This window comes from Pongo abelii, chromosome 18 (assembly GCF_028885655.2).
Source record: "Pongo abelii isolate AG06213 chromosome 18, NHGRI_mPonAbe1-v2.0_pri, whole genome shotgun sequence".
Taxonomy (NCBI): Eukaryota; Metazoa; Chordata; class Mammalia; order Primates; family Hominidae; genus Pongo; species Pongo abelii.
This window is the reverse complement of record NC_072003.2, coordinates 68433280-68455663: the sequence shown is the minus strand read 5'-3', so window position 1 is coordinate 68455663 and position 22384 is coordinate 68433280. Positions and strand designations below refer to the sequence as shown.

General features: G+C 41.6%; 1 protein-coding gene across 5 annotated transcripts in view; it reads right to left on the bottom strand.

Moving 5' to 3' along the window:
- TANGO6 (transport and golgi organization 6 homolog) overlaps positions 1 to 22384 on the bottom strand; it is a 242660-nt gene that overhangs the window by 123815 nt on the left and 96461 nt on the right. The window lies entirely within an intron of this gene.

Here is a 22384-nt window from a genome sequence, read left to right as displayed (position 1 = left end):
TCTACTAAAAATACAAAAATTAGCCAGGCATGGTGGCGTACGCTTGCAATCCCAGTTTCCTGGGAGACTGAGGCAGAATTGCTTGAACCCCGGGAGGAAGAGGTTGCAGTGAGCCAACATTGTGTCACTGCACTCCAGCCTGGGTGACAGCGAGACTCTGTCTCAAATAAAATAAATTAAAAAAAAATAATTAATTAAATAAAAAATAAATTAAAAAACAGCACTAGAAAGCTTACAGTCAGCTCTGCTGGGCTGCCTCTATCAAATACCTGTGAATGAATCCCAGAGGGGAAGGAGTGAGAGAGCAGAAGTCAGGAAAGCTGTGCCTTAAGAACACCATGATGATCAGGGTTCTGGAGTACATACAGAAAAAAAAAAAAAAGCTGCCCTAATACTGACTGAAGGCATAAAGAAGGAAGGGAAAGAAAACGGCAATTACTGCTGCATTGAAAGTAATCACTGCCCTAAGCATTCAGTGAAACTTATAATTCAGCTGATCACGGGTAAGAAATAAAGAAGCCAGGCGTCATTCATTTAATTTTCTTTATGTAGCTTTCAAAGAGTGAAAAAGCACATAAATATTCTCTTTATGCTATCAAAAGAAACAGTTACCAGTAAAAAGAAAAGAGGGACTTCTGATATCCAAGAAAATAATGGGTACTTCTCTGTCGGCCAAATTTAGGTAAGAAAACAAAACATTCCTCACATCTCCTAAAAACCCTGAGATGGGTGGTCCAGGTAGGAGGGGAACCACCTGAACTTCAGGTTTATTTTTCCCCTAAGTTTTCTACTGACATTTCACCTCAAGCCTATGCAAAGAAAAGCTGCAGAATCAGCAAAGCTGACTGACCTGTCAGGTTCTCACTAGTTTAGAAAAAGCCAAAGGCTTCCATGGAGAGTTGCCACCTGGCCTAAAGTTCTGGCAAGACAGGGCTGATCTTTCACATCCTCCAAGTGTGCTGAGAAAAGCTTGGTGGGCTAGGAGATGTGCCCTGTGTCTGGGGCACCAGCCAGTGACAGAGGCAAGGTGGAAACTCTTCCTCAATTCTCCATTTTTTCCTTATTTATTTTCATTTTTTTAAAATTTTATTTTGATTTGGAGTCTTGCTCTGTAATCCAGGCTGGAGTGCAGTGGCATGATGTTGGCTCACTGCAACCTCCACCCCCCAGGTTCAAGCAATTCTCCTGCCTCAGCCTCCTGAGTAGCTGGGATTATAGGTGCATGCCACCATACCCAGCTAACTTTTATATTTTTAGTAGAGACAGGGTTTCACCATGTTGGTCAGGCTGGTCTCGAACTCCTGACTTCGTGATCCACCCGCCTTGGCCTCCCAAAGTGCTGGGATTACAGTCGTGAGCCACCGCACCCGGCCCATTTTTTCCTTATTTAACCCTAACAAATGTCTTGATGACATGATTAGGCAAGTCTTTGTGATAGGTGCTCCGGGCTAGCAGTGGCTTGGAAAAAGTGATCATTGTGAAATGAGCAAACATGACGTGCAAGACTTAAAACTGCAGTGTCACATGGAAACCAAACAGAACTACCGTAAAACTCTTCCAAAGAGTTCTTTCCTAAAATATGAAAATACACACATAAACACTCTGTCTATAATTTCAGGGAGTTATCCAACCTAATCAGGCACCCTATAGGGTTCTACACAGGGGTTAACTTAACATTAACCCCACAGGTTAAAATCCTGTGTTTAGTGAGATATAACAGGACACTTGTTTTTTTAAATTTAGAGACAGGGTCTTACTCTGATAATCAGACTGGAGTGCAGTGGCATGATCATGGCTCACTGCAACCTTGAACTCCTGGCCTCAGATGATCCTCCTGCCTCAGGCTCCTGAGTAGCTGGGACCACAGGCAAGCACCACCATACCCTGATAAAATATTTAAAAATGCTTCATAGAGACAGGACCTTGCTAAGTTGCCTAGGCTGGTCTTGAACTCCTGGTCTCAAGTAATCCTCCCCCATCTCAGTCTCCCATAGAGCTGGGATCACAGGTATGAGCCATTGCGCTCATCCTGGACATCTATAAATAGAGGGAAAGCCTCTTAAAAATCTGTTTCTGCAATTAAAAGAGTTTTTTTCTCTTTTCCTTTCTTTTCTTTCCTTCCTCCCTCCCTCCCTCTCTCTTTCCCTCCCCTGCTTCCTTCCTTCCTTCCTCTCTCTTTTTTTTTTTGAGATGGAGTTTCACTCTTGTTGCCCAGGCTGGAGTGCAATGGTGTGATCTCGGCTCACCGCAACCTCCACCTCCCAGGTTCAAGTAATTCTCCTGCCTTAGCCTCCTGAGTAGCTGAGATTACAGTCATGCACCACCACGCCTGGCTAATTTTGTATTTTTAGTAGAGACAGGGTTTCTCCATGTTCAGGCTGGTCTCGAACTCCTGACCTCAGGTGATCCACCCGCCTCAGCCTCCCAAAGTGCTGGGATTACAGGCATGAGTGACTGCGCCCGGCTCATACACTGAATTTTTAATTTAATTTTTTTTTTTTTTGAGATGGAGTTTCCCTCTTTTTGCCCAGGCTGGAGTGCAATGGCGCAGTCTTGGCTCACTACAACCTTTGCCTCCCAGTTCAAGTCATTCTCCTGCCTCAGCCTCCCAAGTAACTGGGATTACAGGGGCCTGCCACCACGCCCCCGCTAATTTTTGTATTTTTGGTAGAAACGGGGTTTCACCATGTTAGCCAGGCTGGTCTCGAACTCCTGACCTTAAATGATCTACCCACCTCAGCCTCTCAAAGTGTTGGGATTACAGGTGTGAGCCACTGCATTTGGCCTGAATTTTTAATTTTAGTTATTCTACTTTTTACTTTAAGACATTCCATTTCATTTTTCAAACCTATTAGATAATTGTTTCCTATTCCCTGAAGATATTTTCAAACTTATCCTGTATTTCTTTAAATATAATAAGTATGATTACTTCATAATCCCTGTAATCCCAGCACTTTGGGAGGCCAAGGTGGGTGGATGATTTGAGGTTGGGAGTTCGAGACCAGCCTGGCCAACATGGTGAAACCCAGTCTCTACTAAAAAATCCAAAAATTAGCCAAGCATGGTGCTGGGCGCTTGTAATCCCAGCTATTCAGGAGGCCAAGGCACGAGAACTGCTTGAACTGGGGAGGTGGAGGCTGCAGTGGGCCAAAATCGCACCACTGCACTCCAGGCTGGGTGACAGAGCGAGACACTGCCTCAAAAAAAAAAAAAAAAAAAAGAAAGTGTTATGATTGGTTATTTTGTGACTACATACTAATTATTAGCCTTAAATAATCATATGGGAGAAGGAAAAATGGGGAATTATTGCCTAATGTTATAGAGTTTCTGTGTGGGCTGATGAGAAAGTTTTAGAAATAGTGATAATGACTACATTATCAATACAACTAATGACATTGAATTGTAGATTTTTAAATAATTAAAATGGCAAACTTTATGTCGCTATACACACATGCATGTACACACACATAAAACCGCAATAAAATATTTTTTAATTATTAAAAAATTCAAAAATTAAAGTAAAAATAAAAAATGACAATGAGGATTCTTTGAGGTCTAGAATGAAGGGGCCTTCTTCCATAGGAGATATGCTTTCATTTCTGCAAGACTCTTATAGACACTACAGGTGTAGAAACATTTTAAATTCTAATTCCCTGCTTGAGATTTCCTGAATCCCACTAAAGCAAGTCAATAGAAGAGGTCCATTCTGTGATCATAACCTCTCAAATACAGGTTTTCTTTTTCTTTTGAGACAGAGACTCACGCCATCACCCAGGCTGGAGTGCAGTGGCTCAATCTCGGCTCACTGTAATCTCTGTCTCCTGAGTTCAAGTGATTCTGCTGCCTCAGCCTCTCGAGTGGCTGGGATTACAGGTGCCTGCCACCACGCCCGGCTAATTTTTGTATTTTTAGTAGAGTCAGGGTTTCACCATATTGGCCAGGCTAGTCTCAAATTCCTGACCTCAGGTGATCCAATTGCCTCGGCCTCCCAAAGTACTCAGATTACAGATATGAGCCACTGTGCCCAGCCTCAGATAGAGGTTTTCTTTCCTTATTCCCTCCTGCTCTGCTCAGTGCCAAGACAAGTCTACTCCCAGACCCTTGGGAACAGGTGAAGGTACTTGAAGGTACACCTGGAGGCATATTCCTTAGAGGGTCTAAGCTTAATGTTGGAGGGCTTTCTGTTAGACTCCTACTTCAAACTGGGTCTGGGCTTTCATTTCTGCAACTTGCCCTTCAAGGCCATGAAACTCACAGCTTAACTTCAAGCAAATGCCCTCAGAGTAAATGCAAGTTCTTATGTTCAGTTCACCTCATAGAGTTCTGGTTTTCTCTTTAGATGCTGGCTTGGTTATTCCCTGTTTTCTTATGAGCTCTTTAATGCTTTTAAAGAGTTTTAAATATGTTACCCTATATAATAGTTGTTTTTATTTATTTATTTATTTATTTTTTAAGACAGAGTCTCACCCCATTGCGCAGGCTAAAGTGCAGTGGTGCAATCTCGGCCCACTGCAACCTCCACCTCCGGAGTTCAAGCAATTCTCCTGCCTCACCCTCCCGAGTAGCTGGGATTACAGGTGCCCACCACCATGCTCAGCTAATTTTTGTATTTTTAGTAGAGATGGGGTTTCACCATGTTGGCCAGGCTGGTCTCGATCTCCTGACCTCAGGTAATCCTCCTGCCTCGGGCCTCCCAAAGTGTTGGGATTACAGGTGTGAGCCACCATGCCTAGCTTATATAATAGTTATTTTTAGCTGAGTTATCTCATTATTACTGGAAGTGGAAGGCAGATATCTATTTTTTTATAGAATATGTATAGTTTGAATTTAAGATTTAATGTTTTAATCTACCTGACAAATATGCTGCATGTTAAGGTTTCTTTGTATTAGTAATAGTATGTCAGACTTTCCACTGATAAATTCTATCATCCTAAACAAGTATATTCACTCCTGAATCTTTCTCCTTTATACCGTTGTCTCTCTGCGTAATTTAAATTGAATTTATTTTCACATTTTCACGTACAATTTTTGACCCAGTGACCCAACTGATCGTCTCAGCATCTTAATAAGTGCTGCAAGTAACAGCTTCTAATAAGTGCGAGTGAAAGATCAAACACCACTGTACCGCTGCAGTCACAGTGAGGAGCAGAGCAGGGTTGCTCTATGAGCTGTCATTTTCCTTGTATGTCCCCTGTTATGAATGGCATCTGGATAGATACATCCCGGATGAAATTCTGCTCCTAGCTTAACCATTTGGTTGCTGAATTGCAAGACAAATAATAGATACATTCAATTTTATCTAATTAGTATACTCTGACTTAATAATTTTGCAAACGGAATCCCTTTACAAACTAAATATAGAGAAGTTATTATTATGGTCTGGTTTCCAAGCAACCATTTCATTAAAAGCTCCACTTGGGAAAAACATCTGTTTGTCAGTTAGGTTTCTGCTGTCATATAATTTCACAGTGAAAAAGCCATGGTCACTCTCTGCTTTAGTAATCCCTAGTTGTGAAAAGGTCAACGGGGGGTACTACACCGAGGGAAGCCATCTGTTTCAATCTGTACTAGTCCCTGAACCTTGTTATCATGAAACAATTCCGTTTCCCTAAACAGCCATGTAATTTAAAAAACATTCTCTTATTATGAAAGCAATACATGTTCATATTAGAAAATGTGAAAAATATAAAAGACACAAAGAAGAAAATAAAAATCACCTGAGTTTTTGATGCCTTCATGTTAGATCTCATTTGAAAACGGATTCCACTGCTAAAAAATTACTTAAAACCCACTGGCCTAAAATAATGCCATATGGTTTTTTACCTTTTTAATCTGCAATTAGGACGTTTTTCATAATGGTTAAGGGCTGTGTGTTGGACAACCAAGCTCAGAAATTTGTACAGATATCCAAACATTCTCATTGCATTTTATGAAAGTAGGCTTAAGGAGAGACTGAATTCTCCATCAGTGGTGAAGAGGTGAGGAAGGGTGTGTGTGTGGCATGACACATGAAATGTGGTATAAAACTTTCTCGCTAGGCAGGTACATAGCCTGACAGTGAGTTCTCAAATCTTTTTTTTTTCTTTTGAGCAGCAGAACTTTGTTTTTCCATGAAATCTTAAGAGAGGGCTTGATGAAAGAGAGAAAAGGAGAGCCATCTGGTTAGAGTGGGTTGCCTGGTGCTCCAAATCCACTCACCCATGCCCTTCCTCACTGATCCTAAGGGTCTGGAGGGCACAGGCATTCATGCAGTTCTTGTCTCCTGCTCCTCCCTGCTGTAGTCCTGCTGTTTTGCGGTTCCACATCCTGCGACACTCTTTCCTCCTTCCTTTTTTTTTTTTTTTTTTGAGATGGAGTCTTGCTCTGTTGCTCAGGCTGGAGTGTAGTGGCACGATCTCAGCTCACTGCAACCTCTGCTTCCTGGGTTCAAGCAATTCTCCTGCCTCAGCCTCCCAAGTGGCTGGGATTACAGGCACGCATCACCACACCCAGCGAACTTTTTTTTTTTTTTGTATTTTTAGTAGAGACGAGGTTTCACCATGTTGGCCAGGCTGGTCTCGAACTCCTGACTTCAAGTGATCCGCCCACCTCGGCCTCCCAAAGTGCTGGGATTACAGGCATGAGCCACTGTACCTGGTCTCCTTCCCTTCTTTACTAGGTTAATTCCTAACTATCCACAAATCTTCGCTGATGGGTTACTGCCTCGTTCCCTTGCTGTCAGGGAAAATGTCCCTAAAACATGTTTAGTGAAGCAATTAAATACATCTTAATTTCATGGTTTCTGAGGCTCATTTCAAGTCCTTCTCCTACTCATATAGACTAGCTGTCACAAAGGCAGGTTTCACGACCAAGAAGGCAGTATGAGATACCTCCAGGTAGAGTCAGTTGCTTAAATGTCTATTTTACAAGCTATTAAGGAGGTGTAAGTATCTTCCCTACAGAACTGCTTTTAAATTTTGCCCTGGAACCACCCCTTCTCTAGTAAAGTTGGAATTTGAAGGCAAGTTAAGGAGGATGGAGTTAGTGAGAGAACACCATGTACCTTTTATTTAGAGCACCTGTGTCAAAACTATGTTTTACATTTGTATGATTTTGTATCATTTGCTCTTCTCCAACTGTAAACTCCATGAAGGCAGGACATGACTGTTTTTCTCAGTGTTGTACCTTGCACAGCACCCTCAAACATAGCAGTGCTCAATAAATATCTGTTGAGGTGGGTGCAGTGGCTCACGCCTGTAATCCCAGCACTTTGGGAGGCCAAGGCAGGTGTATCACCTGAGGTCAGGAATTCGAGACCAGCCTGGCCAACATGGCAAAACCCTGTCTCTACTAAATACAAAAGACTAGCCGGGCGTGGTGGTGCGTGCCTGTAATCCCAGTTACTCAGGAAGCCGAGGTAGGAGAATCGCTCAAACCTGGGAGGCAGAGGTTGCAGTGAGCCAAGATCGTGCCACTGCACTCCAGCTTGGGAGACAGAGCAAGACTCCGTCTCACACACACAAAATAATAATAATAATAATAATAATAATAATAATAATAATAAATATCTGTTGAGTGAATGAATAAACATTTTAAGCCATTAACAACAACAACAAAAAGAAAACCCTAATTGCCAAAGATAATATTTTACAATTCTTTTTTTGTCCCTATTTAAAGGTTATCAATAGTGGAAAACAAAAGTTGAACACAAAGTACAAAAGTGATTCTAAAACAGCTTTCTCCTAAGAAAGAAACACCTTAGCAATCATGTCCCAGCAGGTGGACAGAGAGATGACCTAATGAGGTCTTTGGCAGCTCAAGGGGTTGTGATTCATTCCCTGAGGCTCAATTCATTCCCAACCTTCAATCCTCCTCTGGGTCAGCAGAGATACCACAAGGTCAGGAAGCATAAAGGCCTAATGTAAAAATCTAAAAATGTGTTGCCCAAACTGTACAGACACCATTTAAGTTTACCTTCCACCACTGCCAAGTTCTCAACGTGACCTGAGAGGGAGTAATTGATGCTTCATTCAGTTAAAAATTGTAAAGTTATGATTCACCAACAAAAGGAACTATGTCAGTGTTAATAAAAAATATAATTGGGCTTACTAAGCGTGTGAACAGCTTCAAGTATCATCTTAATCACATCTGGTGAGATTAGGAATTTTAATTTGTATTTGAGATGAAGGGTGACACAGGCTGCTTGCTCTTTAGTTGGGGAGGGAAACACAAAAGCAGGGTGCACCTCCAGCTGATACTGCAATAAAGCTCCAGTAAAAACCATGGATTCCTTAGAGTGTGGGATGCTATACTTAAGGGGAAGTCTGAAGAGGGACTTGCTGTTTTACTTACAAGCTCTCTCACTACTCTATCCTCCTTAATTTGCCTTCAAATTCCAACTTTACTAGAGAAAGGGTGGCTCCAGGGCAAAATTTAAACCGCTGTTCTGCAGGGAAGGTACTTAGACCTCCTTAATAGCTTGTAAAGCAGACATTTAAGCAACTGACTCTTTACCTGGAGGTATCTCACGCTGCCTTCTTGGTCATGAATCCTGCCTTTGTGACAGCTAGTCTATATGAATAGGAGGGAAGGGACTTTAAAGGAGCCCCAGAAGCCATGAAATTAAGAAGTATTTAATTACTTCACTAAAAATGTCATGATCCATAGTTCCATGGTTTAATTTTACCATCCGTAAGAGCAGAGGCCGGCTGGGTGTGGTGGCTCACGCCTGTAATCTCAGCACTTTGGGAGGCCGAGGCAGGCGGATCACAAGGTCAGGAGATCGAGACCATCCTAGCTAACACGGTGAAACCCTGTCTCTACTAAAAATACAAAAAATTCGCTGGGCGTGATGGCAGGTGCCTGTAGTTCCAGCTACTCAGGAGGCTGAGGCAGGAGAAGGTGTGAACCCAGGAGGCAGAGTTTGCAGTGAGCTGAGATCACACCACTGCACTCTAGCCTAGGCGATAGAGCGAGACTCCATCTCAAAAAAAAAAAAAAAAAAAAAAGCACAGAGGCCATGGTGTTTTGACAAAGGTGAGAAAATGCAATGGAAAAAGGAAGGAAGTACAGAGGCATAAATAAGGGCCTTGGCTTTGGAGTTGAATCCAGCCTCTATCACATACTGGTCGGCCAAGCAGTAACCTCCTAGCCTTGGTTTCTTTGTCTGAAAAATGGGAGATGAAGATACAGACTCCTATACCTTGCCTTCATGCTCATTTTGCTCCACTAACAACCTGAACTGCTTCCCTTCCATTATACTTTTATTTGCGCCCGCCTTTTTTTTTTTTTTGAGACAGGGTCTCTGTCACCCAGGCTGGAGTGCAGTTGTACGATCACAGCTTGCTGCAGTCTTGACCTCTTGGGCTCAAGTGATTCTCCCACCTCAGCCTCCAGAGTAGCTGGGACTACAGGCATGCACCACCACACCTGGCTAATTTTTAAAATTTTTATAGACAGGATTTTGCCATGTTGTCCAGGCTGGTCTTAAACTGCCGGGCTCAAGTGATCACCCACATCGACCTCCCAAAGTGCTGGGATTACAGGCAGCAGCCACAGCACCTGGTCTGGCCCCACTCTTAAACATCTTCCTACCTTTGCTTTTCCCTCAGCTTCAATCCCCTCACACTCATTTGAGTGTCTAAATCCTGCCTACCCGTCTTTCATAGTCCTGAGAGCTCCACAAAAAACAACAGTACTGTTCCGAGTTTTTAACGTTATTTTTAAATTTTTTAAATTTACTTTTTTTTTGAGACGGAGTCTTGCTCTATTGCCCAGGCTGGAGTGCAACGGTGCCATATCAGCTCACTGCAACCTCTGCCTCCCAAGCTCAAACAATTCTCCTGCCTCAGCCTCCCGAGCAGCTGAAATTACAGGTGCCCGCTGCCACACCTGGCTAATTTTAGTATTTTCAGTAGAGATGGGGTTTCACCATGTTGGCCAAGCTAGTCTCGAACTCCTGAACTCATGATCGACCCACCTCAGCCTCCCAAAGTGCTGGGACTACAGGTGTGAGCCACCGTGCCCATCCTAAATTTTTTTTTAAGACAGAGTCTCGCTCTGTCACCCAGGCTGGAATACAGTGGCGTGATCTCAGCTCACTGCAACCTCCGCCTCCCAGGTTCAAGCGATTCTCCTGCCTCAGCCTCCAGAGTAGCTGGGATTATAGGAACCCACACTATGCCCAGCTAATTTTGTATTTTTAGTAGAGATGGGGTTTCACCTTGTAGGACCAGGCTGGTTTCGAACTTACCTAACCTCAGGTAATCTGCTTGCCTCGGCCTCCCAAAGTGTTGGGATTACAGGCATGAGCCACCATGTGTGGCCTTTAATTTTTTTAAGTGTACAATTCAGTTAGTTTTAGTATATTTACCAGGCTGTGCAATAATCCCCACTATCTAATTCCAAAACATTTTCATCTCCTCACAAAGAAACCTCATATCCATTATCAGTCACTCCTCACTCCTCCATCCCCCGCATCCTCTGACAACTATTACTCTACTTTCTGAATGTATACATTTGTCTGTTTTGGACATTTCATTCATATAGGAATCATACAACACGTGGCCTTTTGTGTCTGGCTTTTTTTCCTTACCATATTTTCAAATTCATTCATGTTGCAGTATGAATCAATAGTTCATTCCTTTTTATTGCTAAATAATATTCCACTGTGTACATGTATCAGATGTTATGAATCCACTCATCAGGCGGTAGATATTAATATTTATGTTGTTTCAATTTTTCAGCTATTATAAATAATGCCTATATAAACTTTGGTGTTGACATATGTTTTCATTTCTCATGGGTATATACCTAGGAGTGGAACTCCTAGGTCACATGATAACCATGTTTAACCTTTTGAAAATGGCCAGACTATTTTTCAAAGCAACTGTACCATTTTACATTTCTACCGGCAACATTTCTTCACATCCTCATAATTTGTATTATTTTAAAGTAAGCTTTTTTTTTTTCTTTGAGACAGAGTTTCGCTCGTCTCCCAAGCTAAAGTGCAATGGTGCAATCTCGGCTCACTGCAACCTCTGCTTCCCGGGTTCAAGCGATTCTCTTGCCTCAGCCTCCCAAGTAGCTGGGATTACAGGCACCGACAATCATGCCCGGCTAATTTTTGTCTTTTTAGTAGAGACAAAGTTTCACCATGTTGGCCAGACTGGTCTGAAACTCCTGACCTCTAGTGATCTGCCTGCCCCGGCCTCCCAAAGTGCTGGGATTACAGATGTGAGCCATTATGCCTGGCCAAGGTAAGCTATTTTTAAATGCCATTTATTGGCACCAGAAATACAACAGATCTCAAAAGTTCTATACAGAAAGCTACGTGCTTACTTAACTCATGCTCTCAGTAAACTGGATAAATCCCAGGATTGATTGATTTCTTTCTTTCTTTCTTTTTGAGATGGAGTTTCACTATTGTTGCCCAGGCTAGAGTGCAATGGCGCGATCTCGGCTTACCGCGACCTGCCCCTCCCAGGTTCAAGCGTTTCTCCTGCCTCAGCCTCCCAAGTAGCTGGGATTAGAGGCATGCACCACCACGTCCAGCTAATTTTGTATTTTTAGTAGAGAAAGGGTTTCTCCATGTTGGTCAGGCTGGTCTTGAACTCCCGACCTCAGGTGATCCGCCCACCTTGGCCTCCCAAAGTGCTGGGATTACAGGCGTGAGCCACCGCACCCAGCCACCCAGGATTGATTTCTGAAGCCTCTTTCCTAACGCTCCTAAAACAATGCTGATACTTTCAATGCTGAAACACTAATGATCGTCTGCAGGAAGAAGGGTAGGCAGTGTGTAAGGTAATACATACTCTCAGTCCACGTGAAAGATGAGTTTCAAAGATACACACAGAGATTGCTTAAAAATTAACACTTGACACATTGCCAAGTTAGCAAAAATAAAACAAAAATCAAGCATGAGGTCAGCATACTATTAAGTTATAAACAGGGTTGATATGAAGTGAAACAATTTTCCAAAGGTAGGCCTGGTTCTCCTATACTTAAGACCACTAGGAAACTCAGCCCTTACATCTTGGGAACAGAAAGAATGAGGGCACTATGATTGATTATTTTTCCCTGTGGCAAAAATGTAGACATAAGAGCCAGAGGCACAAATCCAAATCCTGATGTTGTCATGAGGTATCTGAGTCACTGTGGGCCAGTTACTTAACATCCTTAAGCCTCAGTTCCCTCATCTGTAAAATGGGGAGAATAATTCCTAACTTGCAGGGTTGCTGTGACTAGCATATAGATACTCAATAAATGCTAACCTGTCATAATAAATGACAATAATTACTTACTGTCATTTCTCTTTACATCCAAGGCAATCTTGGAAAGTGAAAATAGCTAACAGTGAAGTAGCCGGTTCATCTTTTACTTACATGTAAGTACTAAACTGTTAAATATTCTGATGCAAATTTGAATGTATCAATCTTTGATTGATAGAGGAAACCACTGGACAGATATTCAAAAAATGAAGCTAGTGTAAAACTCAAGTGTTGTGGGCTTTGAAATGCAATCTCTGGCTTGTGAGAGGGAAAGGAGGCATCATATATATATATATATATATATATCAGCTGCACTGTAGTAAGATAAGGTACAAGAGACTGGGAATCCCTGTAAAATGGCTTGATCCCAGCTCCATCACTCTCCCAACTTTTGTGACTGTAGGCAAGTCAATTCTTCAGTTATAAAAGATGTGTTGTAGGCTGGGCGTGATGGCTCACACCTGTAATCCCAGCACTTTGGGAGGCCGGGGCAGGCGGATCACCTGAGGTCAGGAGTTTCAGACCAGTCTGGCCAACATGGTGAAACCCCGTCTCTACTAAAAACACAAAAATTAGCTGGGCACGTTGGTGTGTGCCTGTAGTCCCAGCTACTTGGGAGGCTGAGGCAGAAGAATTTCCTGAACCCAGGAGGCAGAGCGTGCAGTGAGCTGTGATCACGCCACTGCACTTCAGCCTGGGCGACAGAGTAAGACTCTGTCTCAAAAAAAAAAAAAAAAAAAAAGATGGGTTATAATATCTAGTCTTATTATATTTCAGGCTTGTTGACAGAATCAAAGCTTTCTAGATAATTAAGCATTATTTAATTTTAATAAATATTATTGACAATCATAATACATCTTTTTAATTTTTTTTTTTGAGACGGAGTCTTACTCTGTCTCCAGGCTGGAGTGCAGTGGCACAATCTTGGCTCACCGCAACCTTCGACTCCCTGGTTCAAGCGATTCTCTTGTTTCAGCCTCCCGAGTAGCTGGGATTATAGGCACATGCCACCATGCCTGGCCAATTTTTGTAATTTTAGTAGAGACAGTTTCACCATGTTGGCCAGGATGGTCTTGATTTCCTGACCTCGTGATCCACCCGCCTCGGCCTCCCAAAGTGCTGGGATTACAGGCGTGAGCCACTGCGCCCAGCCTTTAGATTTTAAAGATACAACAACATGGCCAATTTCTATCATCACTTGAAAGTTCTAGAGAAGTAACCTAGTATACTGGGGGAAAAATAAGATTAAGATTAAGATTAAGAGGCCAAGAACACGGTTCAAATTATTTGCGGTGTAATCTTGAAAAAGGAACTTAACTCATGTAGGCCTCAGAATTTTCACCTATAAAATGGGGATATCTCACATCACATCCAAAAATTAGCTCGAAATGGATCACAGACCTAAATGTAAGAGTGAAATCTGTACAACTATTGGAAGTAAACACAGAAATAAATCTTCATTATCTTGGGCTAGGCAACAATTTGTTAGAAATGATATCAAAAGCGCAAGCAATGAAAGAGAAATTAGGTGGGGTGCAGTGGCTTACACCTGTCATCTCAGCATTTTGGGAGGCTGATACAGGCAGATTACTTGACCCCAGGAGTTTGAGACCAGCCTGGGCAACATGGCAAAATCTTGCCTCTACAAGAAATACAAAAATTAGCTGGGCATGGTGGTGTGCACCTGTAGTCCTGGCTACTTGCTACTTGGGAGGCTGAGGTGGGAGGCCAAGGCTGTAGTAAGCCTGGGGAGATCAAGGCCACAGTGAGCCAAGATCGCACCACTACACACCAACTTGGGTGAGAGTAAGACCCTGTCTTAAAAGAAAAGAAAAGGCCGGGTGCGGTGGCTTACGCCTGTAATCCCACCACTTTGGGAGGCCGAGGTGGGCAGATCACAAGGTCAAGAGATCAAGACCATCCTGGCTAACACAGTGAAACCCTGTCTCTACTAAAAAAAATACAAAAAAATTAGCCGGGCATTGTGGTGGGAGCCTGTAGTCCCAGCTACTCGGGAGGCTGAGGCAGGAGAATGGCGTGAACCCGGGAGGTGGAGCTTGCAGTGAGCCGAGATCGTTGCCACTGCATTCCAGCCTGGGCGACAGAGCGAGACTCAGTGTCAAAAAAAAAAAAAAAAAAAAAGAAGAAGAAGAAACAGAAATTAGACTTCATTGAAAGTAAAAACTTCTGTGTTTCAAATGACACCATTATGTAAGAGAAAAGACAATCCACAGGATGGCAGAAAATATCTGCAAATCATGTATCTGATAAAGGACTTTTCTCCAGAATATATAAAGAACTGTTACAACTCAATGATAAGAAGGAAAAAAAAATTTAAAAATGGGCAAAGAGGCTGGGCGCAGTGGCTCACGCCTATAATCCTAGCATTTTGGGAGGCCAAGGCGGGGGATCATCTGAGGTCAGGAGTTCGAGACCAGCCTGGCCAACATGGCTAAACCCTGTCTCTACTAAAAATACAAAAATTAACTGGGCGTGGTGATAGGCATCTGTAATCGCAGCTACTCAGAAGGCTGGGGCAGGAGAATCACTTGAACCTGGGAGGTGGAGGTTGCAGTGAGCCAAGATCATGCCACTGCACTCCACCCTGGGCAGCAGAGTGAGACTCCATCTCAGAAAAAAAAAAAAAAAAAAAATGCAAAGAATATGAATAGACACTTCTCTAATGAAGATTTACAAATGGGCAATGAACTCATAAAAAGATCTTCAACATCACTAGTCATGAGAGAAGTGCAAATCAAATCACAATGAGATACCACTTCACACCCATTAGGGTGGCTATGTGAAAGCTGATCAAACAAATTTGGTCATTCTTGACATACCCAACTAAGAGTTGAGAGGCCAGGGAAACAAAGCATGCAGTGCACATAATATTGCCCCAAAAGTATAATTCCCTACAAGCCCGGCTGCTGAAACTCCCTATTGTGACCTAAAACCAAGAAATAAAAAATAATAATAAATAAAAAAGAAATTTTAAAAAGTACCTTAAAACCAGTTTTATCTTAGCTACTGAAACAAACTTGCTGCAACTCTAAGACTAGTTTTACCCACCACTGTCACTCCTCAGAGCTTGTCAGCTGCTCAAAACTTTACTAGTGCCAATGAACTTTCTTTCTGGAACAGTATGTAACATTTCTCCTTTTTATAAAATCTCTAAACTTCTTCCTCTTCTTTTTTTTTTTTTTTTTTGAGACAGAGTCTCGCCCTGTCACCCAGGCTGGAGTGCAGTGGCCTGATCTCAGCTCACTGCAACCTCCACCTCCTGGGTTCAAGTGATTCTCCTGCCTCCAGAGTAGCTGGGATTACAGGTGTGCACAACCACACCTGGCTAATTTTTTGTATTTTTTAGTAGAGATGGGGTTTCACCATGTTGGCCAGGCTGGTCTCGAACTCCTGACCTCAAGTGATCTGCCTGCCTCAGGCGTGAGCCACCGTGCCCGGCCAAACCTCTAAACTTCTCTTTGTTCTTCAGACATATGGAAGACCACCCTGTCTGTGTATGCCCTGAATTGCAATACTTACTTCTGCAAAAATGTTTTAAATTTAGAGATTTGTCCTTATATTTTATTTGATTTTGACATACGTGGTGTCAGAAGTGGGATTCCAAACCTGACTCACCTTGGGAAAAATCATCGGCCCTTGGAACTATGACATAAGGTACTCACATTGAGGGCCTTTGAGCACCCTCTCTTCCACGAGTCAGCTAGGTGTTCCCTGGTGAGTCTCCTGGATGGCACTCCTAATTTGGGTAAAGTTCTGTTTTGTTTGGGATTTGCTTAGAGAAGGGTCTTTCCTCCTCTTGTTTGGAGGGGGGTCTCTCTCTCTGGTTGGGAGATTATCTATTGGGGAGGACTCTTTTCCTCCTGGCAGACCTCAGCTGTGAGGTCTGAGTGAAGAGATATTTTTCCTCCAGGTTGAGGCCTGGGTGAAAGGATTTTTCCTTTTCCCTTCAGTTGGGAAAGGCAGCTGATCGTCCTCTTGGTAAGTACATACTTTATTTTCCATCAGCACTTGCGTTTATTTGGCTTTTGCATATTCAACACTTGCATTTAATTGGCTTTTGTATATTCAACATTAAACCGAGTCACCTAGATAAGTTTAATTACAAATGGGCTCTCAAAGTTCAAAAACATGCCAAGATATATTTTGAGATTCCAGCTGGTAACATGTTCAAACATTATAGGGATCATGCAGTCTGTTGTTCTTAAAACTAAACTAAAAGACCATGGCAATAAAATCATACATTCCAAATAAGACTCATATCTCAAGGGATATCTTGAGGCTAAAAAAACCAAACCCAATCCGGACTCAAAGACTGACTAGCTATAAAATACTGTCTCAAAGTTGGTTGAGACTCTCCTCTTTGGAGCTTGCCCCTCCCCTTCTTAGAATTCCTTCTTACTCTCTTGCTCTAAGCTAACTCTCTTTTTCCAAAACTCCTCAGCTAGGCTGGCATGCTGACTATTTAAGTAAAAAACATGTAAAAACTAGCAGATATTTTAAAAAATATTATTTTGACCTTCGTGCTGTTTCTTAAAAGCAAAAAATAAAATTCTCATATAAAAGACCCCCTTCCCATACTAAAAGGAATGAGGAGATTCTTATCTTAAAGGGCAAAAAATTGAGACCAAGACAATACTTTACAGACACTATTAAAAAAAAAAAATCTCTTGGCCAGGCGCTGTGGCTTACGCCTGTAATCCCAGCACTTTGGGAGGCCAAGGAGGGCAGATCACGAGGTCAGGAGATTGAGACCATCCTGGCTGACATGGTGAAACCCCATCTCTACTAAAAAATACAAAAAATTAGCCAGGCGTGGTGGCAGGCACCTGTAGTCTCAGCTACTCGGGAGGCTGAGGCAGGAGAATGGTGTGAACCCAGGAGGCAGAGCTTGCAGTGAGCCGAGACTGCACCACTGCACTCCAGCCTGGGTGAGAGAGCGAGACTCTGTCTCAAAAAAAAGAAATTTCTCAGATTCAGGTTGCGGTGAGCTTTAATCATGCCACTGCACTCCAGCCTGGGTGACAAGGTGAGACCCTGTCTCAAAAAATAAAAATAATAAAATAAAGAAAAAAAAGAAAAAAGAGAAATAAAAAATAAAAATAAGAATATAAATATAAATAAGGCCAGGCATAGTGGCTTACACCTGTAATCCCAGCACTTTGGGAGACTGAGGCAGGCTGATTGCTTGAGCCCAGGAGTTTGAAACCAGTCTGGGCAACATGGCAAAATCCTGTCTCTACAAAAAACACAAAAATTAGCTGGGTGTGGTGGCATATGCCCGTAGTCCCAGCTACTCGGGAGGCTAAGGTGGGAGGACTGCTTGAACTCCAGGAGGTGGAGGTTCCAGTGAGCTGACATTGTGCCACTGCACTTCAGCCTGGGTGACAGAGTCACACCCTGTCTCAAAATAAAATAAAATAAAATAAAAATTAAATAAATGAAATAAAATTTCTCAGATTCATATTTCAGAGGCTCGACTTTTGCAGTATCTTGCTACATGTGATTTATAGGTCACACATCACTGCATTTAGCATTTTCTCCCCTTAAAAAGGTCTGAGATGTTAACTCTTTACTTCAACTTTGTCATCAGCTCCTGAACTTTTTCTCCAGTTCTAACTCTGCCATTATGGCCTGACACGAAAATGTTTATCTTAATGGCCTAAAAAAGCAATGTTTTCCTCCAATATAATTTGATTCTGTATTCCTCACTTTCCTTGATGTATCTAAATTGTTACTCTTATAACCTAGACCCATTCTTCCTATGTCAGATTAAATTCAAACAATCGTTTCATCAGGTTTGACTTCCAGGTTATCTAAATGAGATTCCCTTTAGAAAAAACAATCACACTGTAAGAGGTTTCTCTTTACCTTTTTGGTAAAGAAAGACTTTACATTTTACCATGATCATTTTCTGCATTGCCTTTATTATGTTTTTTATCACTTTAAAAAAACTGAGCTTTAAAAGGATTAAGGTTTTAACATCCATGTAACTTTTTTTTTTGAGATGGAGTTTTGCTCTTGTCGCCCAGGCTGGAGTGCAGTGGCGTGATCTTGGCTCACTGCAACCTCCGCCTCCCGGGTTCAAGAGATTCTCCTGCCTCAGCTTCCCAAGTAGCTGGGATTACCTGCCACCACGTCCGGCTAACTTGTATTTTTAGTAGAGATGGGGTTTCGCCATGTTGGCCAGGCTGGTCTCGAAATCTTTACCTCAGGTGATCCACCCGCCTCGGCCTCTCAAAGTGCTGGGATTACAGGCGTGAGCCACAGTGTCTGGCTCTACATTACTTTTAAAGTCTTTTGATTATCATGCTGGTTAAATAAATGGCTATAATTTTACAGTAACCTGTAATTCTGTTTTTTTTCCCCCTTTCTTTCTAAGAGATGGGGAGTCTTCCTATGTTGCCCAGGTTGGCCCCAAACTCCTGGGCTCAAGAAATCCTCCCACTTCAGCCTCCCAAGTGGCTGCAGCTACAGGCACATGCCACTATGCCCAACTGTAATTCTGTTTTCGTCAAATATTTTCAGCCTTTTAATATCTTTGAGAAACTTCCCCAAAATCAAACCTAAGTTGTCTTTTTTTTTTTTTTTCCCTCAGAGACAGTCTTGCTGTCACCCAGGCTGGAGTGCAGTGGTGCAATCTTGGCTCACTGCAGCTTCCACCTCCCAGGTTCAAGTGATTCTCCCACCTCAGCCTCCTGAGTAGTTGGGACTACAGGAATGCACCACTGTGCCTGGCTAATTTTTGTATTTTTTGGTAGAGATGGGGTTTTCACCATATTGGCCAGGCTGGTCTCGAACTCCTGTCCTCAAGTGATCCACCCACCTCGTCCTCCCAAAGTGCTGGGATTACAGGTATGAGCCACCATGCCCAGTTCTGGTAACTTTAAAATCAACAGACTCAATACAAATTTCCAAGACTCTAATTAAAAAAAACCTAATAGATTCATAAAACTACTAATAGAGATCAAATAGGAGTTAATTATGAGATTAACTAATGTTTTATGACTTTTATTTAAAACATTGTTACTTTATGCAAATACTTTGTTTCCCCCATTAAAAAAAAATTTCTCTTAAGCTATGTATCATTTCCAACAAGTTGATAAAGTGTACTTTTGTAAACAAAGATAAAAACATGTTTTTTCTTTTCCTTACTTAATCCCTCCAAAATTCAAAAACTATTTCTAAATATTCTTAGGACAATATGGTTATTTACATAAACCCAATAAAATTCTGCTTTTAAATGTTAGTTATATTACGAAGGCTTTGACTAAAATGTCATATTTAAAAATACACATAAAATGCCTGACTTCAAGGGTTCCCAGCCTTATAGTAAGTAAATAAAACTGTCACTTTCTGGCAGGCCCAGAAACTTTAAGACTATAAATAAATGTAAAGTCTGCCTTGGTTTGGCTTCCCAGCCGCAAGACTGTTTAAATGTGAGATTCCTATATTTCAATAGGAAATATTTTATTTTTCAATGTAAAAAATAAATTATGTTCCCAAAAGAAAGCTATGATACACCTGTTATTAGAATATAACTCTGTACACTGCTTTCAAGTTATTGTTATCTATTTTTGAGTAGTCTAGGTCCTAAAATCTCCCAAGTTCCTACAATCCAAGTTTCTTTCATAAAATTACTAAAACAGGAATTGCTCTGTTCCTAAAGCCCTATAAGCTAAAACCTGAGAAATTTTTATAAACAAGTTTTGTGCCTGTCGGCCTGATGTATAAGCCACATAGAAAGTTCACCAAACTGTCCAATGCCCTAACCAGTGACATTCAAACTACAAACCAGGATGAGAAGTGGACACTGTCCAGGCTGCAAACAGCTTTTCCTAAGATGTCAAAACAAGACTCCACATATCATGAGACTCTTACTTCCCTTAATGCTCCTCTTTTCATTTGATAAGATGCTGTAATTAAAATTTCACAGTCAATAACTGTTATTGATAACCTGACAAAACCTGACCTAAAAAGTCCTTTTAGGACTAGGCTTGGTGGCTCGTGTCTGTAATCCCAACACTTTGAGAGGCCGAGGCAGAGGGTAGTTCGAGCCCAGGAGTTTGAGACCAGCCTTGGTGACACAGTGAGACCCTGTCAAGAAAAGAAAAGAAAAAAGAAACGAAAAGAGAAGAGAGAAAGAAAGAAAGAAAAGAAGGAAGGAAAGAAGGAAGAAAGGAAGGAAGGAAAGACAAAAGAAAAAGAAAGAAAGAAGGAAAAGAGGGAAGGAAGGAGAGAGAAAGGAAAGAACGGAAAGAAAGGAAATGAAGAAGGAAGGAAGGCAGGGAGGAAGGGAGGGAGGGAGGGAGGGAAGGAAATTAATTATATTTTTAAAAAAATCCTTGTAGTCAGACCAAATCAGAATCCAGCTCAGGTGCTACACAGTTTATGCCTGACCCCAAGCTCATGAATCACAGGCAGTCCCACCCAGAAGATGTAGATATGTACAGCACACTAGAAACTGAAGCAGACTGCAAAAAGAGACTGCATAGACAACTATGAGATGTGTGAAGTTGCAAATAATTATTTTAAAAATCATGTAATCAAGATATGAACACCAATAAGATTAAAATCTGAAAATATGTACGTGTATATATACATATACATATTTATACATATGCACATGCATATCTGCTCTAGCTTTTCTGAATTAATGTCAGTTAAATTGGAATGGTATGTGGAAAGATGTGTTCCCTGTTTTGTTTTGTTTTTTCCGTTTCCTAGAATAAAATATCCATGCTTTATGGCAAAAAAAAAAAAAAAAAAAAAAAAATTCTTTTACTACACCTAGCGGACAGCTTAGACAATATCCCTAACACAACTTACTGTTCAAATTGTACTGGTGGTCCCTTTTCTAAAGTCGGCAATTTTCTGTTTAATGCAAGCAAGTCATAAAATACTACTTAATGACAACTACAGGTCTCACCCAGTTTCCACTATGGTTTTGGTTTTTGTTTTTGAGACAAAGTCTCGCTCTTGTTCCCCAGGCTGAAGTGCAATGGCGTGATCTTGGCTCACTGCAACCTCCGCCTCCCGGGTTCAAGCGATTCTCCTACCTCAGTCTCCCGAGTAGCTGGGATTACAGGCGCCTGCCACCACACCCGGTCTTTTAATTTGTTTAGTTTGTTGCCCTTAGTCTTGGGATCTTAGTTCAAAAGCATTTTACAAACTAAATTAATTATATTGTTGTTATTTTTTATATTATAACTTTTAAGTTTTTTGTTGTTATTGTTGTTTGCTTTTTTTTTTTTTTTTTTTTTTTGAGACAGGGTCTCACTCTGTCACCCAGGCTGGAGTGCAGTGGTGTGATCATAACTCACTGCAGCCTTGAACTCCTGGGCTCAAAAGACCCTCCTGCCTCAGCCTCCCAAAGTGTTGGGGTTATAGGTGTGAGCCACCATGACTGGCCAGCTTTGTTCTTACTGCTTGTTTAATCTTTATAATGCCAGCTCTCTCAACAAAGTAATGTTAACCCAGTCCTTCGAGATGATTGCTAATGCTTATAGAACTGTTAAGATAGAACTTGATAATTGACTATAGAATAATGTACCCTAGGAATACTTTTCCTTCTGGACTCTGCTACTCAAATGTGGCCCAGGTCACTGACATAAGCTCCCATACTTCCCTGCTGATATGGGACAGAGACAACCAGAACAGGTCCATCCTAGCTCCGAGGGACAATTAAGCTAACTTATAAGTAGTTAATTGGCAATGCTTTCAAAAAAAGATCTTAATCAAAAGGGGAAAATGTGAAAGTGGATTATATTAATTGGGTCATGCCTCTCATATCCAACTAAAATGGAGTTGAGAGACCAGGGAAAAAAAAAAACAAGGCACATAACATTGCTCCAAAAATAAAATTCCCTACAAGCCTGGCTTTTGAAACTGCCTGTTGTAGCCTAAAGCCAGTTTTATCTAATAGCTACTGAAACAAACCTACTGTGACTCTAAGACTCATTTTACCCATTGCTGTCACTCACTAATCAGAGCTTGACAGATCTCCAAAACTTTACTAGTCCCAATGATCTTTCTCCAGAACAATATGTAACATTTCTCCTGTTTACAAAACCTCCAACCTTCTCATTGTTCTTCAGACATATGGAAGACCATTAGGT